At 43.2% G+C, this 8835-nt stretch overlaps 1 pseudogene; it reads left to right on the top strand.

Moving 5' to 3' along the window:
* Positions 1-8177: 8177 nt before the first annotated feature.
* Positions 8178-8577, top strand: LOC110284229 (annotated as a pseudogene).
* Positions 8578-8835: the final 258 nt, after the last annotated feature.

The following is an 8835-nucleotide window of genomic DNA, read 5'->3' on the forward strand; positions in this document are numbered from 1 at the left end:
AGGACAAAGCTAGGCTAGTAGTTTCCAACCTGGAAGTTGATCCCCAGAGTAATCCAGAGCAGAGGGGTGGGGAGTGGGGTTGCAATCCTAACCCCGATGGAAAGAAAGCTCAAGGCCTCCCTTCTCTCTTTGGAAGGGACTATGAGCCTATGACTCAAGAGCTAAGTGGATCAGGAGCAAGAGGATCAGGCTGTGGTTGCTGGGGCAGGAGACTGTTGACAGGGGATTTGGAAGATGGGAAGCTTAGAGGACGTAGGGAGCAGCTGTGGCTTGCAGACCCAGTCTTTCACGGGTATGGCTGACCTCGCTGAAAGCTCTAAGGAGCTGTGACCTTGTCTTTACCACCTGCCATTCAACTGACAGAACACAGGAGGACCGGATGCTTGTGGAGAACCTGAGTCTGCGGGCAGTTATGGCGGCATCGCAGGCTCGAGGGTTTCTCTCGGCGTCTATCTTTGACTACAGTTCCTATCAGTGCGCTAGAGACACATGCGGGGAAACTCTCCTGTCATTTCTATGGCATTCTCCTGCTTCCACTTACTGTGCTGGGACACAGGCATGCACCACCATGCCTGGTTCTGTGTTTCTGGCATAAAGTCTAGAGCTTCGGGCACGCTGGGCCGGGCAAGCCTTCTATCAGTGAGCAACAAACTCAGCCCTTCAATAGTCTCTTGTTGTCACTTGTCTGCATGAGTTCCTACTTTCTGAGTTGCTCATATTTCACTCATTCCTAATAAGAAAGGTAGCAATTCCCAGACATTTAAATGTATCAGCGTCTGTCTGTCTGTCTCTCTCTGTGTGTCTGTCTGTCTGTCTGTCTACTGTGGCTTGATTGTGAAAATGCTTACATAGGCACTTGGTACCCAGTTGTGTCATTTAGAAAGTTGTGAGCCTTTAAGGGAACCTTCCTTTGCTGGAGGAAGTGAGTCACTGGAGTGTGCCTTTAAGTCTATAAGCCAGCCCCATTTCCTGTTTTGTCTCTGATCCCTGTTGATGATGCAACATGACTTGACTTGTCACCACACCGTGCCTTCTCCCTCCTTAGGCTTTTGTTTTTTGTTTTTTGTTTTTGATATTTAGTCATAGCAATGAGTAAAGTAATCTCTCTTTCTCTCTCTCTCCCTCTCTCTCTTTCTCATCTATCTTCTATCTATCTATCTATCTATCTATCTATCTATCTATCTATCTATCATATATATCCTCTCTCTCTTATCTATCATCACCATCATCATCTATCTTCATCTACCTATCTTTAAGGCAAGCTGTATGATTCTGATCCACAATCAAGTTCAGGAATTGCTACTACAAGTTACTATCAAATATAAATACACTATTTACTTAAACATTTTTTAAAAAAGATTTATTTATTAGTATACATAAGTACACTGTAGTTGTCTTCAGACGCACCAGAAGAGGGCGTCAAATCTCATTATGGGTGGTTGTGAACCACCATGTGGTTGCTGGGATTTGAACTCAGGACCTTTGGAAGGGCAGTCAGTGCTCTTCCCCGCTGAGCCATCTCACCAGCCCTGTTGCTTAAACATTTTAAAAATAATTTTTCATTGCCTCCAAAATAAGTTACAGTATTAGCCAACACTCAGTATTCTAACTTACATGTCCCACATTTCATTAAAATTCAACTCCAGCTTTAATCATATGAACTAATGAAAACACGCAGTTACAACGAGAAACTCTGTGCTATGATTCTTCTGGAGCTAGCTTAGAAGCAACAATAACAACACCAAAAATCCGAAGTAACGATGTGTGGACGTCCTTCTCCAAATGTCGATTGGGCGCTGACTTCATTCTCCAGCCTTTGACCTTTGACCTGTGCCTCCTGCCGCAGCCTCCTGATTCCTGAGGCTACTTGACTTCATGATTTTCCTCTTATGCTATAAAACTGTTATATTTACTAATGCAAATACTTAGCTATTATGTTGTTTATCACAAAGTCAGACATATTTGTTGTGAACAGCTTTAGTTACAGGAGAAAAATGTAGCTTTAATAAGAATAAGAAAAATACAAGGCCGGGCCTCGAAGGTGACCCTATTAACAGCTGTGTGATACCAATGCTTTAAGCATTGCTTTCCTCTGTCTGTCTGTCTGTCTGTCTGTCTGTCTGTCTGTCTTTCAATCTCTCTCTCTCTTATCATTTTATCAATTTTATGTTTGAAGTATTTGGCTCATAGTTGAAGGTAGACCATATCCACTGATTTGATAGAAGTTTTTTTCTTCAAAAATCTTTTTTTTTTTAATTACTCTGCTTGAAAGCTCACCTTTCTGAGATTTATCCAGGTTTTCAATAAACTTTTTAAATACTTTCACATATGGTCTCTCTTATATATAAATTATGAAGCATGCACATTATAATTAGCATGTTGACAAAGAAGAACACGGACATATGATCACTAACCCCAATCATCATGGACAAATTAATTAAAACAAGCAATTAATTAAAGCAAGCTTTCCTATTCTTGAACACAGCTGCCTCCTCCTGCCCCACCAGGTGAGATTTGAGAGGTCAGCATTGGATGTGAGAAGACAAGGCTTTTATAGCTCAGGAGTAGGGGATTTGGTGGGCAAAAGAGACCAAGTCACAAGTCAGCCATGATGACCTCCTGAAATGAAGACATGGCTGCAAGGTAGGCACAGCAAGGGAGTCATCGGAGGCCATGTAACCTTTTGAAACAAAGGTAGGTTGTAAGATGGTTATAAACAACTGATTTGAGACAGAGACATGGTTGCCATTCCTGGAACAGCCGTGAAGAACCATTTGTCGTTAAGGTTACAGGTGGAGCATAGCCAATCCTGGAGAAACAGAGGTTGAGTCATGAACAGGAAGGAAGCTAGTGTGTCTTTACTGTAAGATGGCTTTCAAGCCTAAGATGGAGGCAGGCTGATTCTTCAGGCTTGGGACCTAACTCAGTGGTAAGGCACATGCGTTATCTGAAGCACTGTTTTTTTTTTTAACATTCTCATATTATTTTAATTTCTTATTTCATTGTTTTATAATTTTAAATAAATGATTTATCTTGATCTTACACGTATGGGTGTTTTGCCTGCTGCATGTCTGTGCAGTAGGTACCTGTAGTGGCCACAGAGACCAGAAGAGGATATCAGATCTCCTGAAACTAGAGTTAAAGACAGTTGTTAGCTGTGGTGTTGGGAAATGAACCCTAGGGCATCTGGAAGATGCTGGCTAGCTGGCCAAGGACTTCAGGGCATCTCCCTGTGTAGCTGTGCCTTTCACGTGGGCGCTAGCGGTTCAAACTCAGGTCCCCAAGCCAGCATGGCAAGTGCTCCTCCCACTGCACCATCTTCCCAGCCCCTACATGAGCATTTTTATGGACATTAATGCTTGTCTTTTGTCAGTTACCTTGGGACTCCCTGTGTTATTTGGGGCCATGTTCTGTCACGAGCTTCACCAGCATGCAGATGAGGCAGCTGACTGCAGGGACAATCCTCTGAGTCCTAGAAATTTTCATCCTTCCTTCTCTCAAATATTTTCCCTGCTAGAAGTACAGATTTGCAGTGCCTTTAGATTTATTTATGTATTTATTCTTTTTTTTTTTTTTTTTTTTTTTTTTTTTTTTTTTTTTTTTTTTGGTTCAGGGCTGTGTAAGCGTTGGCTGTCTTTGAACTCACTGTGTGAAACCAGGCTGGCCTCAAACTTGGAGATCAGCTTGCCTCTGCCTCCCAAGCTAGGCCCAAATTTTAGTTGCAACATTACTGATACAAAATTCACACCTATAACTTTAACATTCACGGTTGACAGATTTTTTGTATTGTCACACGTCTTCACCAATATGACTGTGACCAACTTAAGTACATTTTCTTCATCTCCACAAGAACTTTGAAGTCTATTAGTAAACACTTGTCACTTCCTCAGCCCCTGGACAACCACTGGATGAATTTTACTACGCTGGATACTTCATGCCCTTTGTGACTAGGTGTTTGTTTGGTTTGAATGCCGTATATGTAACGGTTTAAGATTTATCCGTGCTATAGCATCTATCAATTCCAGGAACCCCCTCTCCCCCAACGCTTTTTTTGAGATAGGGTCTCAAAGATATGTAGCCCAGGATACCCTCTGTGTGCCTCTGTCTCCTGGGTGCTGGGATCATGTGTCACCATGCTGGCCTCTTTATCTTTTACGACGCCCTTGCAAGAATAGCCCACATTCTATTTGTCCGGATTTCAGTTGGTGTGCGTTTGGCTTGTCTCTACGTTCTGTATGCTATCAGTGACGCTGCTCTGAAGGCTTCATTCAAGCTTCTGCGCAGACATGTGCTTTCATTCCTGTCAGCTGTCTACCAAGGAGCAGAACTGCTAGTGTTGTGACATTCCTTGGGGACATGCAACATACACATATGTCTCCTCACCCTAGCCGGGGAATATAGGACTTGCTGGGGGTAATGATTGTACCAAAGTCCAATTCAATGAAACAGTGGTTTCCATTAGGGCAGGCGTATGGGTGAGTCACTACTTAAGAGGAGCAAGGAAAGTTCTCAAAGCAGCTGCATCCCTGAAAAGCCTTCCTCAGAGGCTCAAGAGGGGCAGGCAGCCCTGCCAGTCCTGCACAGCTCTTGCTGAGGAAGGGCCCTCGGGAGAGTCTTTTTTTTTTGGGGGGGGGGTGGTTGTTTATCTCCAGAGGCTCTTGAGCCTTCTTCCCCCTCTTGGAGGAAATGTTCCAAGTCAGAGGAAACTGCCGCATGACAGCTGGCAACAGTAAATTTAATATTTTGAGGAACCACTGACTGTTTTCCAGCATGATTACAATGTTTTTATAGTCCACTAGTAGTTTATGTGATTCAGATGTTTCCCTTTATGTGTGTGTGCACGCATGGGTGCATGTCTGTTTGTGCATATGTGTGTGCACGCACACATGTGTGCATCCAAGACAAAAAACCAAAACAACAAACAAAAAAAAATGACAACAGGCAAACAGACAGACAGATAAAACCAAACCATTTCACCCTGTCTTAAAAAGACTTTAAAGGACCAGAGAGATGACTCAGCAGTTAAGAGCACTGACTGCTCTTCTAGAGGTCCTGAGTTCAATTCCCAGCAAACACATGGTACCTCACAACCATCTGTAATAGGATCTGACACCCTCTTCTGGTGTGTCTGAAAACAGCTACAATGTACTCATATAAATATAATAAATAAATATTCTTTTTTTTTTTTTGAAAAAAGAAAGGCAGGAAGGGATGTGTTTACTACTCAGGGTTTTGGGTATAGTCTTTCTTGATCCTCTGGGATACTGTTTACCTACCTGTTGGAAAACTGAAGAGGATGAAAAATTACATTTATATTTATTAAAATGTATGTTTACATATAAAGCAATGGTTTTTATTGTAGCAGCTATCTTAGTTAGGGTTTTCATTGCTGTGCTCAGACACCATGACCACGAACTCTTCTTAGAAAGACGACATTGAATTGGGGTTGGCTTTCAGTTCAGAGGTTATCATCAAGGCAGGAACATGGCAGCATCCAGGCAGGCATGGTGCAGTGGGGCTGGCTTTCAGTTCAGAGATTCCAACATCATCAAGGCAGGAACATGGCAGCATCCAGGCAGGCATGGTGCAGAAGCTGAGAGTTCTCCATCTTCATCTGAAGGCTGCTAGCAGAATACTGGCTTCAACATAGCTAGAATGAGTGTCTTATAGCCCACATTCACAGTGACATACCTACTCCAACAGGGCCACACCTAATTGTGCCGTTCCCTGGGCAGAGCATATACAAACCACCAGAGCACCTTCATCTCTCTCTCTCTTTCTCTCTCTCTCTCTCTCTCTCTCTCTCTCTCTCTCTGTGTGTGTGTGTGTGTGTGTATGGTGGGGTATAGAGATCAGAAGACACCTTCTGGGAATCATTTCTTTTATTTTTTTGTTATTATTTATTTATTTATTATATGTAAGAACACTGTAGCCATCTCTAGACACTTCAGGAGTCAGATTTGTTACAACGTATGGTTGTGAGCCACCATGTGGTTGCTGGGATTTGAACTCAGGACTTTTGGAAGAGCAGTTAGTGCTCTTAACCGCTGAGTCATCTCTCCAGCCCCATTTCTTTTATTCTATCATGTGGATCGTAGGGACAGAATTCAGGTTGTCAGGCTTGGTGACAAATACCGTTCCCCACTGGCCCATCTTACCAGCCCTGGCCATTATACTCTGATTTATTCCCCTTCCCCATTGCTCCCCCATGTCCCCTCCTCACCACAGTGGTTCTCTTTCTTCCCCTGGTTAGTCCCTCTTCTACTTCCCCACTACCTGGACTCCATGACCCTCTATTTACCACCTCTCCAGGTGGCTCTTTCATGATCCTGCCTCTAGTTTGTGATCAGCAAATGCACATACATAGTTGTAGTTATAATTTTGAATTTAGGTTTACATATATGTAGTGGTTTGAATAAGAATGGCCCCATAAGGCTCATATATTTGAGTGCTTAGCTCCTAGGGAGAGGCACTATTTGAAAGGATTGGAAGGATTAAGAGGTGTGGTCTTGTGGGAGGAAGTGTGTCACTAGGTGAGCTTTGACGATTCAGAAGTTCAAGTGTCACTAGGCCCAGTGTCACTGTTTCTGCCTATCAATCAATATGAAGCTCTCAGCTACTGTTCCAGCGTCTGCCCTTCTGCTGCCACACTCCCCACCACGGTGATAATGGGCTATGCCTCTGAAACTGTAAGCCAGCCCCAACTAAATGCTTTCTCTTGTTATAGATGTCAAGAGGAAGTTTCTGGTTGTGTCATTTGATGAGATTTTTCTGAGGCAAGACCCGTGGGAGACACGTGATGTTTGGAGAGAGTATAAGTGGGACTCTGCAGACAGTGACTGGGGCTCAGAGCTCTTTGTTAGTCTTGATCTTTACTGATTTTCACTTCTTGAGAGAACTCCTGATTCCAGCTGGTTCTGATCATTTCCACTGACCTCTGCTGATTAGGTGATTAGGCAGAGGCCTGGTAGTTTCTGCTGCATTATGCTGCCATTGCTGATTTATGTTTGGTGACACTTTTGAATTCGACTGTTGATATCCTGACAAATAGAGATTGGAATCACTCCAAACAACTACTTCGAAACAGGTCCCCATCCCCTTGCCCTACTTACCGTAGTTTTCTCTCCTGTGTTTGGATGGTGGGCTAGAAGGCAGGTCGAAGCATCTGAGAACCCTTATTAAAGTAGGTTTTGAAAAATCTAAGGCTACATTGTTGCCTTGGTCATGGTGTCTCTTGATAGAAGTAGAAAGCTGACTAGGAAAATAAAAGAATAAAATGTATCTTTTTTTAGTCTAGTTTATGTCCCTTATCATTCAACTTTCTACTTGTGTTCATTTTCCTTCAAGGTTACAATTTCCATTATGGCTGCATAAAATTCCATTATGTATGTGTACTATGTTTCCTTTATCCATCCATCTCATGAAGGACATCTTGACTGGTTGCTTTTCTGGGTACTGTGCAGCTACGAACGTGGAAGCTCAGGTATCTCTGGGTTTGTTGATTTAGAATTCCTTGGGTTCGTTGACTGTGTCCCTTGGGTTTGTTGACTGAGTCCCTTGAGTTTATGGCCAAGAGTGGCATGGCTGGGTCACAGGGTTGAAACCTCATTATTTAATTCTGGAAGACATTTAGCAAGTAAAAACAGTCCTTTAGCATCTTCACAATGAACATAACTACAGGTAAAACTAGCCAGAGTCTTCCAGGCTGCTGGGAATATACACAAGGCAATGGTTTCTAGACTAAATATGTGTACAGGTCATCAGAGTCCCCACGAGGGGACTCTGTAATGTATAAGGATTTTATAACTATGTGCATGTGGTGGTTTGCATAGGAATGGCTCCCATGGGCTCATAGATTTGAATGCTCGGTCATTAGGGAGTGATACTACTTGACAGGGATTAGTAAGTGTGGCCTTGTTGGTGTGGTCTTAGAGGAAGCGTGCCACTGGAGACCAGCTTTGAGGTGTCAGTGTCTCTCTCTTCTTGCTGCCTGTAGATCTGGATGTAGAACTCTCAGCTGTTTCTCCAGCAACATGTCTACCTACATGCCACCATGCTTTCCACTATAACAATGTTGACTAAACCTCTGAACTGTAAGCCCCAATTAAATACTTTCCTTTGTAAGAGTTGTCACAGTCCCTCTTTCCCTCCTCTCCAGCTCCGGCGCTGTAGCCGTCATGAATGACACAGTAACCCTTCGGACCAGGACGTTCATGACCAACCGTCTGCTTCAGAGGAAGCAGATGGTCACTGATGTCCTTCATCCTGGGAAGGCAACAGTACTAAAGACAGAAATTGGGGAAAAGCTGTCCAAAATGTACAAAACCACACCAGATGTCATCTTTGTATTTTGGATTCAGAACCCACTTCGGTGGTGGCAAGACCACTGGCTTTGGCATGAGCTATGATTCTTTAGATTATGCTAAGAAGAATGAGCCTAAACACAGACTCGTAAGACATGGCCTTTATGAGAAGAAAAAGACCTCCCGGAAACAGCGAAAGGAACGCAAGAACAGAATGAAGAAGGTCAGGGGCACAACGAAGGCCAATGGTGCTGGCAAAAAGCCAAAGGAGTAGATCTGCGATGACTTGATGTTTTCCTGTGATGTGCAGATTTCTGAGAGGACAAATAAACTAAAAAGCTTCTACCAAACAAACAAAAAAAAGAGTTGTCATGGTCATGTTGTCTCTTCATAGCGAAGGAATACTAAGACAGTAATAAGATATTTGCTCAAAAGGATTGATTTGTAGCCTTGTCCTAAACTCATAAGTCCTTTCTTTCTGAAGAGGACAGGGTGGGAATTCAGAGCAAAACAGGAGGGTGTCTGCTCTCCT

This window comes from Mus caroli, chromosome 17 (genome assembly GCF_900094665.2).
Source record: "Mus caroli chromosome 17, CAROLI_EIJ_v1.1, whole genome shotgun sequence".
In the NCBI taxonomy this organism is placed as follows: Eukaryota; Metazoa; Chordata; class Mammalia; order Rodentia; family Muridae; genus Mus; species Mus caroli.